We start from the raw sequence: 9,806 nt of genomic DNA on the forward strand, positions 1-9,806 counted from the left end.
TGTACTGTTAGATAATATACAGTACAATGTTGTAATTTAAGATACTAAACAGTACAATGTTGTACTATAACGTGCAATACAGTACAATTTTGTACAATAAAATACTATACGGCACAATTTTGTACTACTGTAAAATACAAACTTGACCAAGAAACTGAATTTGAAATTAGGATTATATTTTAGGAACAATTCTTGCTTTTCAATGTTAGTCAGAAAGTACCTTGTTCAAATAACTTTTTTTTGATCAGTGCTGGATTATGGTGATATTGTCTATATGCAGACCTCAGCAAGGACCTTAAAAACTCTGGACACAGTGTATCATGGTGCTTTATTATTTATTACAAAGCTAAACCACTCACCCATCACTGTGATCTGTATACTAATGTGCAATGGACCTCTCTCTCCACCAGGAGGCTAAAGCGCTGGTACATTTTTGTGTACGAAGCATTTATAAGGACAACCCTTTGTTTCTCTGTTCTTTACTGACCAGATCAGTCACTCAATACAGTCTTCGTTCACAGTCGCTGCTGTCCTTGTCTGTTCCTAAGGCTAGACCTGAGATGGGGAAACAATATTTTTTCTACACCTGCATTGCTTGCTGTTTGGGGTTTTAGGCTGGGTTTCTGTACAGCCCTTTGAGATATCAGCTGATGTACGAAGGGCTATATAAATACATTTGATTTGATTTGATTTATTTTTCCCATAATGCCCCTTCATCCTGGAACATGCTTCAAAAGATAATAAAGTTAGGGTAGTTAGTGTCCTTGTCTGTTATTAAGACTCTGATCACAACACTGGTTGTGATAGCTGCAGTTGTTTCTAATCTTCAATTGTATCTGTAACTTGTGACACTTTGTCTTTTGTGTGTATTTAGTATTTTTCTGTAATATTTTATGTACACACTACTATTTCCCTGTTTTGCCTTCTTGCCAGGTCTCTCTCGCAAAATAGGTTTTTAACCTCAATGGGTCTTACCTGGTTAAATAAAGGTTAAATCAAATAAATAAATAAGATACTATACAGTACAATGTTGTACTATAAAATACTATAGAGTACAATGTTGTACTATAAAATACTATACAGTACAATGTTGTACTATAAAATACTATAGAGTACAATGTTGTACTATAAGCAGGGTTGAGGAGTAACGGATTACATGTAAGAGATTACAAAAAACGGTAACTGTAATCCGTTACGTTACCAGCAAAAATATTGTAATCAGATTACAGATACTTTTGAAAAACTAAATGATTACTTTGAGGATGACTTTTAAATTCAGAAAGGAGGTTTGGAAAAAATCATCTTTGACTATTTGACACAACAACATTCAAATCAGCATTGTAAAAAGGTGCAAATTTAAGTTTGTTCCACCTGAGCGAGTCTGACCACAAGTCAAAGACCACTATGATGACACATCAAATGGGTTTGATGGATTGTGGGAAAAGAGCAGAAAAAGGCTTTTGTAGACTACAGTCCAAGCTGTCTTCCAATAGTGTGACTGCTGTCGGTATCCAAAGAACATCCAACTTGAATAAACGCTTGGAGGTAAGGATGACAACAGTGGTGTAGTCTACGGTGAGACGGATATCACTTGTTATTGTTATCTACATAGCGCATTGATGAGAATCACACTGTTGCTCTCATTTATCTATTTGCGCCTTACGGATTGTGGTTGTTGTGGATGGCTGTTCACAAATCTACAGTGCCTTGCGAAAGTATTCAACCTCCTTGCCATTTTTCCTATTTTGTTGCATTACAACCTGGAATTTAAATATATTTTTATTTCATGTAATGGACATTCACAAAATAGTCCAAATTGGGGAAATGAAATGAAAAAAATAAGAAGAAATTCAAAACATAAAAGTGGTGCGTGCATATGTATACAGCCCTTTGCTATGAAGCCCCTAAATAAGATCTGGTGCAACCAATTACATTCAGAAGTCACATAATTAGTCAAATAAAGTCCACCTGTGTGTCACATGATCTGTCACATGATCTTAGTATATATACACCTGTTCTAAAAGGCCCCAGAGTCTGCAACACCACTAAGCAAGGGGCACCACCAAGCAAGCAGCACTATGAAGACCAAGGAGCTCTCCAAACAGGTCAGGGACAAAGTTGTGGAGAAGGGATGGGTTATTAAAAAAATATCCTGGGTTCGAGCCCAGGCTCTGTCGCAGCCGGCCACGACCGGGAGGCCCATGGGGCGGCGCACAATTGGCCCAGCGTCGTCCGGGTTAGGGAGGGTTTGGCCGGAGGGGATATCCTTGTCTCATCGCGCACTAGCGTCTCCTGTGGCGGGCCGGGCCGGGCGCAGTGCACGCTGACCAGGTCGCTAAGTGTATGGTGTTTCCTCCGACACATTGGTGCGGCTGGCTTCTGGGTTGGATGTGCATTGTGTCAAGAAGCAGTGCGGCTTGGTTGGGTTGTGTTTCGGAGGACACATGGCTCTCGACCTTCCCCTCTCCCGAGTCCGTACGGAAGTTTCAGCGATGAGACAAGACAGTAACTACTACCAATTGGATACCACGAAATTGGGGAGAAAAAAGGGATAAAAAAAATATAAAAAATATCTGAAACTTTGAACATCCCAAGGAGCACCATTAAATCCATTATTAAAAAATGGAAAGAATATGGCACCATAATAAAGCTGCCAAGAGAGGGCCGCCCACCAAAACTCACAGACCAGGCAAAGAGGCCATTAATCAGTGAGGCAACAAAGAGACCAAAGATAACCCTGAAGGAGCTGCAAAGCACCACAGCGGAGATTTGAGTATCTGTCCATAGGACCACTTTAAGCCGTACACTCCGCCGAGCTGAGCTTTACGGAAGAGTGTCCATAAAAAAATAAGAAAACATGTTTGGTGTTCGCCAAAAGGCCTACTGGAGACTCCCAAAAAATATGGAAGAAGGTACTCTGGTCAGATGAGATTAAAAATTAGCCTTTTGGCTATCAAGGAAAATGCTATGTCTGGCACAAACCCAACACCTCTCATCACCCCGTGAACACCATCCCCACAGTGAAGCATGGTGGTGGCAGCATCATGCTGTGGGGATGTTTTTCATCGGCAGGGACTGGGAAACTGGTCAGAATTGAAGGAATGATGGATGATGCTAAATACAGGGACATTCTTGAGGGAAACCTGTTTCAGTCTTCTGGAGATTTGAGATGGAGGCTCCCCTTCCAGCAGGACAATGACCCTAAGCATACTGCCAAACCAACACTCGAGTGGTTTAAGGGGAAATATTTAAATGTCTTGGAATGGCTTAGTCAAAGCCCAGACCTCAATCCAATTGAGAATATCTGGTATGATTTAAAGATTGCTGTACACCAGCGGAACCCATCCAACTTGAAGGAGTTGGAACAGTTTTGCCTTGAAGAATGGGAAAAAATCCCAGTGGCTAGATGTGCCAAGCTTATAGAGACTTACCCGAAGAGACTTGGAGCTGTAATTGCTGCAAAAGGTGGCTCTACAAAGTATTGACTTTGGGGGGGGGGGGGGGGGGGTGAATAGTTATGCACACAAGTTTTCTGTTTTTTTGTCTTATTTCTTCTTTGTTTCACAATAAAAAATATTTTTCATCTTCAAAGTGGTAGGCATGTTGTGTAAATCAAATGATACAACCCCCCCAAAAATCAATTTTAATTCCAGGTTGTAAGGTAACAAAACAGGAAAAATGCCTAGGGGGTGAATAGTTTCACAAGCCACTGTGAATGTGTATTTGAACCCAATGATGATTGAAATCAAGAAGTTTAAGCTGCCTATCAATCATTGTCTTTGAAATCAGCCAAAACATAGAAAAAAGAACGTAGAGTTTCCCAGTCACACCCTGACCAAACAAACATGGAGAATAAAAGGATCTCTACGGTCAGGGCGTGACAAAGAGTTGCAAAATCTGGACCCCTACAAATCAGCTCGGCTAGACAATCTGGACCATCTCTTTATAAAATTATCCGCCGCGATGGTTGCAACCCCTATTACTAGCCTGTTCAGGTATCTCTTTCGTATCGTCTGAGATCCCTAAAGATTGGAACGCTGCCGCGGTCATCCCCCTCTTCAAAGGGGGAGACACTCTAGACCCAAACTGTTACAGACCTATGTCTATCCTACCCTGCATTTCTAAGGTCTTTGAAAGCCAAGTTAACAAACAGATCACCAACCATTTTGAATCCCACCGTACCTTCTCCGCTATGCAATCTGGTTTCCAAGCTGGGTGCACCTCAGCCACACTCAAAGTCCTAAATGGTATCATAACCGGCATCGATAAAAGACAATACTGTGCAGCCGTATTTATTGACCTGGTCAAGGCTTTCGACTCTGTCAATCACCACACTCTTATTGGCAGACTCAACAGCCTTGGTTTCTCAAATGACTGCCTCTCCTGGTTCACCAACTATTTCTCAGACAGAGTTCAGTGTGTCAAATCGGAGGGCCTGCTGTCCTGATCTTTGGCAGTCTCTATGGGGGTGCCACAGGGTTCTGTGGCCGACTCTTTTCTCTGTATACATCAATGATGTCACTCTTGCGGCTGGTGAGTCTCTGATCCACCTCTACACAAACGACACCATTCTGTATACTTCTGGCCCTTCAAATCAAATCAAATCAAATCAAATGTATTTATATAGCCCTTCGTACATCAGCTGATATCTCAAAGTGCTGTACAGAAACCCAGCCTAAAACCCCAAACAGCAAGCAATGCAGGTGTAGAAGCACGGTGGCTAAGAAAAACTCCATAGAAAGGCCAAAACCTAGGAAGAAACCTAGAGAGGAACCAGGCTATGTGGGGTGGCCAGTCCTCTTCTGGCTGTGCCGGGTGGAGATTATAACAGAACATGGCCAAGATGTTTAAATGTTCATAAATGACCAGCATGGTCGAATAATAACAAGGCAGAACAGTTGAAACTGGAGCAGCAGCACAGTCAGGTGGACCGGGGACAGCAAGGAGTCATCATGTCAGGTAGTCCTGGGGCACGGTCCTAGGGCTCAGGTCCTCCGAGATAGAGAAAGAAAGAGAGAATTAGAGAGAGCATATGTGGGGTGGCCAGTCCTCTTCTGGCTGTGCCGGGTGGAGATTATAACAGAACATGGCCAAGATGTTCAAATGTTCATAAATGACCAGCATGGTCGAATAATAGTAAGGCAGAACAGTTGAAACTGGAGCAGCAGCATGGCCAGGTGGACTGGGGACAGCAAGGAGTCATCATGTCAGGTAGTCCTGGGGCATGGTCCTAGGGCTCAGGTCCTCCGAGAGAGAGAAAGAAAGAGAGAATTAGAGAGAGCATATGTGGGGTGGCCAGTCCTCTTCTGGCTGTGCCGGGTGGAGATTATAACAGAACATGGCCAAGATGTTCAAATGTTCATAAATGACCAGCATGGTCGAATAATAGTAAGGCAGAACAGTTGAAACTGGAGCAGCAGCATGGCCAGGTGGACTGGGGACAGCAAGGAGTCATCATGTCAGGTAGTCCTGGGGCATGGTCCTAGGGCTCAGGTCCTCCGAGAGTAGCTCAGTTGGTAGAGCATGGCGCTTGTAACGCCAGGGTAGTGGGTTCGATCCCCGGGACCACCCATACGTAGAATGTATGCACACATGACTGTAAGTCGCTTTGGATAAAAGCGTCTGCTAAATGGCATATATTATATTATTATTATTATATTATTAGAGAGAAAGAAAGAGATAATTAGAGAGAGCATATGTGGGGTGGCCAGTCCTCTTCTGGCTGTGCCGGGTGGAGATTATAACAGAACATGGCCAAGATGTTCAAATGTTCATAAATGACCAGCATGGTCGAATAATAGTAAGGCAGAACAGTTGAAACTGGAGCAGCAGCATGGCCAGGTGGACTGGGGACAGCAAGGAGTCATCATGTCAGGTAGTCCTGGGGCATGGTCCTAGGGCTCAGGTCAGTTGAAACTGGAGCAGTAGCATGGCCAGGTGGACTGGGGACAGCAAGGAGTCATCATGTCAGGTAGTCCTGGGGCATGGTCCTAGGGCTCAGGTCCTCCGAGAGAGAGAAAGAAAGAAGGAGAGAATTAGAGAACGCACACTTAGATTCACACAGGACACCGAATAGGACAGGAGAAGTACTCCAGGTATAACAAACTGACCCGAGCCCCCCGACACAAACTACTGCAGCATAAATACTGGAGGCTGAGACAGGAGGGGACAGGAGACACTGTGGCCCCATCCGAGGACACCCCCGGACAGGGCCAAACAGGAAGGATATAACCCCACCCACTTTGCCAAAGCACAGCCCCCACACCACTAGAGGGATATCTTCAACCACCAACTTACCATCCTGAGACAAGGCTTCTTGTCCCTTCTTTGAATACTGTGTTAAAGAACCTCCAGACAAGCTTCAATGCCATACAACTCTCCTTCCGTGGCCTCCAACTACTCTTAAATGCAAGTAAAACTAAATGCATGCTCTTCAACCGATCGCTGCCCTCACCTGCCCACCCCTCCAGCATCACTACTCTGGACAGTTCTTACTTACAATATGTGGACAATTACAAATACCTAGCTGTCTGGCTAGACTGTAAACTCTCCTTACTCACATTACGCATCTCCAATCCAAAATGAAATCCTTCAACAAAACATCCTTCATACATGCTGCCAAACATACCCTCGTAAAACTGACTATCCTACCGGTCCTTGACTTCGGCGATGTCATTTATAAAACAGCCTCCAACACTCTACTCAGCAAATTGGATGCAGTCTGTCACAGTGCCATCCGTTTTGTCACCAAAGCCCCTTATACCACCCATCACTGCGACCTGTATGCTCTCGTTGGCGACCTGTATGCTCTCTCCAGGTCAACTATAAGTCTTTGCTAGGTAAAGCCCTGCCTTATCTCAGCTCACTGGTCACCATAGCAGCACCCACCCGTAGCACATGCTCCAGCAGCACTGGTCACCCTCAAAGCCAATTCCTCATTTGGCCCCCTTTCCTTCCAGTTCTCTGCTAGGTAAAGCCCTGCCTTATCTCAGCTCACTGGTCTCCATAGCAGCACCCACCCGTAGCACGCGCTCCAGCAGCACTGGTCACCTTCAAAGCCAATTCCTCATTTAGCCCCCTTTCCTTCCAGTTCTCTGCTGAAATGACTGGAAAGATTTGCAAAAATCACTGAAGCTGGAGACGCATATCTCCCTCACTAACTTTAAGCATCAGCTGTCAGAGCAGCTCACAGATCACTGCACCTGTACATAGCCCATCTGTAAATAGCCCATCCAACTACCTCATCCCCATATTGTTATTTATTGATTTATTTTGCACCCCAGTATCTCTAGTTGCACATTCATCTTCTGCACATCTATCACTCCAGTGTTTAATTGCTAAATTGTATTTACTTCACCACCACGGCCTATTTATTGCCTTACCTCCCTAATCTTAACTCATTTGCACACACTGTATATAGATTTTTTTCTATTGTGTTATTGACTGTACGTTTGTTTATTCCATGTGTAACTCTGTGTTGTTGTTTGTGTTGCACTGCTTTGCTTTATCTTGGCCAGGTCGCAGTTGTAAATGAGAACTTGTTCTCAACTGGCCTACCTGGTTAAATAAAGATAAATAAAAAATATACCATACAATGTTGTACTGTTAGACACTATACTGTTAGATACTATACATTGTTGTACTGTTAGATACTATACAGTACAATGTTGTACTGTTAGATACTATACAGTACAGTGTTGTACTGTTAGATACTATACAGTACAGTGTTGTACTATAAGATAATACGTTAAACCTCTCAGCCCCCAATATCACTATGACTCACAATCAGGGGGCAAGAGAAGACACAGATGAAGCTCAACATTCCCGTGAGTGGGTGTGTGTGTGTTTATGTGCTTGTGCGTGTGTGTGTGTGAGTGGGTGCGTGTGTGTGTGTTTGTGTGCTTGTGCGTTTGTGTGTGTGTGTGTGTGTGTGTGTGTGTGTGTGTGTGTGTGTGTGTGTGTGTGTGTGTGTGTGTGTGTGTGTGTGTGTGTGTGTGTGTGTGTGTGTGTGTGTGTGTGTGTGTGTGTGTGTGTGTGTGTGTGTGTGTGTGTGTGTGTGTGTGAATGGGTGCGTGTGTGTTTGTGTGCTTGTGCGTGTGCGCAATGTATTTGTGCATGTTTGGATGTATATATATAAGTGTGTGTTTGGTGTTGAATGAATAAGTGAGTATGTCTACACTGTTTATTGACTATGCTCCATGTACAGTATAGAGGAAATGTTTGTGTCTCCTTTCATGTTGATTGACAACTCTTCCCCAGATCACAGAGGACATTCAGGGTTGTCATGGTGATAGAATACAAAGATTTTCATTCATCTACTGCATACAGTGAAGAACCTCAAGCCTTTGTTGGTAGACCCATCACTCTATTTCCCTCAAACACCTGCATATTCACACACACACACACACACACACACACACACACACACACACACACACACACACACACACACACACACACACACACACACACACACACACACACACACACACACACACACACACACACACACACACACACACACACACACACACACACACACACACACACACTTCCAGGAAAGATGACCATTGACAAAGTCTCCGTATTGCTGATTGTTATAATGTGCTCTTGTTGTTGTTTTGGCCCAGTTTGGGAAGTACCAGGCAGTCTGGCCAGTGTTGTTAGGTACAGCGCAGACTGCCTCTCTCCCCTGCCCTTTCCTGTCTTCACAGCCCAGGTGCTGGACAGATAAGGCCTTTCCAGAAGCCCTAAAACACACACACATATCCCCTCACTCCCTCCCACACACACAGACACACACACATGCACCCACACACATGCCCGTACATACATACACGCACACACACATACATAAACACACACACACACACAGCAAAACCAGCATAGCAGCGCAAACATACAGTATACATGCTTGTGCGTTGCAAACGCAAGTTCCTTCAGTTATAAGAGAAATGGTAATAACAGAAACTAACTGTGCTGATAGAAGCTGTAGAAGAATCTCTCCTATCAAAAACATAGAAATTGATTACACAAGTGTGAGGGAGGAGTTACACATGGAGTAAAACAAACATACAGTCAATAATACAGTGGAAAATAAGTCTATATTCAATGTGAGCAAATGAGGTGAGATAACGGAGGTGAAGGCAATAAATAGGCCACGGTGGCGAAGTAAATACAATATAGCAATTAAAACACTGGAATGGTAGATTTGACAGTAGATGAGTATGCAAAGTAGAAATACTGGGGTGCAACGGAGCAAAATAAATAAATACAGTAGGGGAAGAGGTAGTTGTTTGGGCTATTTATAGATGAGCTATGTACAGGTGCAGTGATCTGTGAGCTGCTCTGACAGCTGGTGCTTAAAGCTAGTGAGGGAGATAAGAATTTCCAGTTTCAGAGATTTTTCAGTTCGTTCCAGTCATTGGCAGCAGAGAACTGGAAGGAGAGGCAGCCAAAGGAGGAATTAGCTTTGGGGGTAACAAGGGAGATATACCTGCTGGAGTGCGTGCTACGGGTGGGTGCTGCTATGGTGACCAGCGAGCAGAGATAAGGTGGGACTTTACCTAGCAGGGTCTTGTAGATGACCTGGAGCCAGTGGGTTTGGCGACAAGTATGAAGCGAGGGCCAGCCAACGAGAGCATACAGGTCGCAGTGGTGGGTAGTATATGGGGCTTTAGTGACAAAACAGATGGCACTGTGATAAACTGCATCCAATTTGTTCAGTAGGTTATTGGAGGCTATTTTGTAAATTACTTCGCCAAAGTCGAGGATCGGTAAGATGGTCAGTTTTACGAGGGTAAGTT

The sequence above is a fragment of the Oncorhynchus gorbuscha genome, linkage group LG11, assembly GCF_021184085.1.
Source record: "Oncorhynchus gorbuscha isolate QuinsamMale2020 ecotype Even-year linkage group LG11, OgorEven_v1.0, whole genome shotgun sequence".
Classification (NCBI taxonomy): domain Eukaryota; kingdom Metazoa; phylum Chordata; class Actinopteri; order Salmoniformes; family Salmonidae; genus Oncorhynchus; species Oncorhynchus gorbuscha.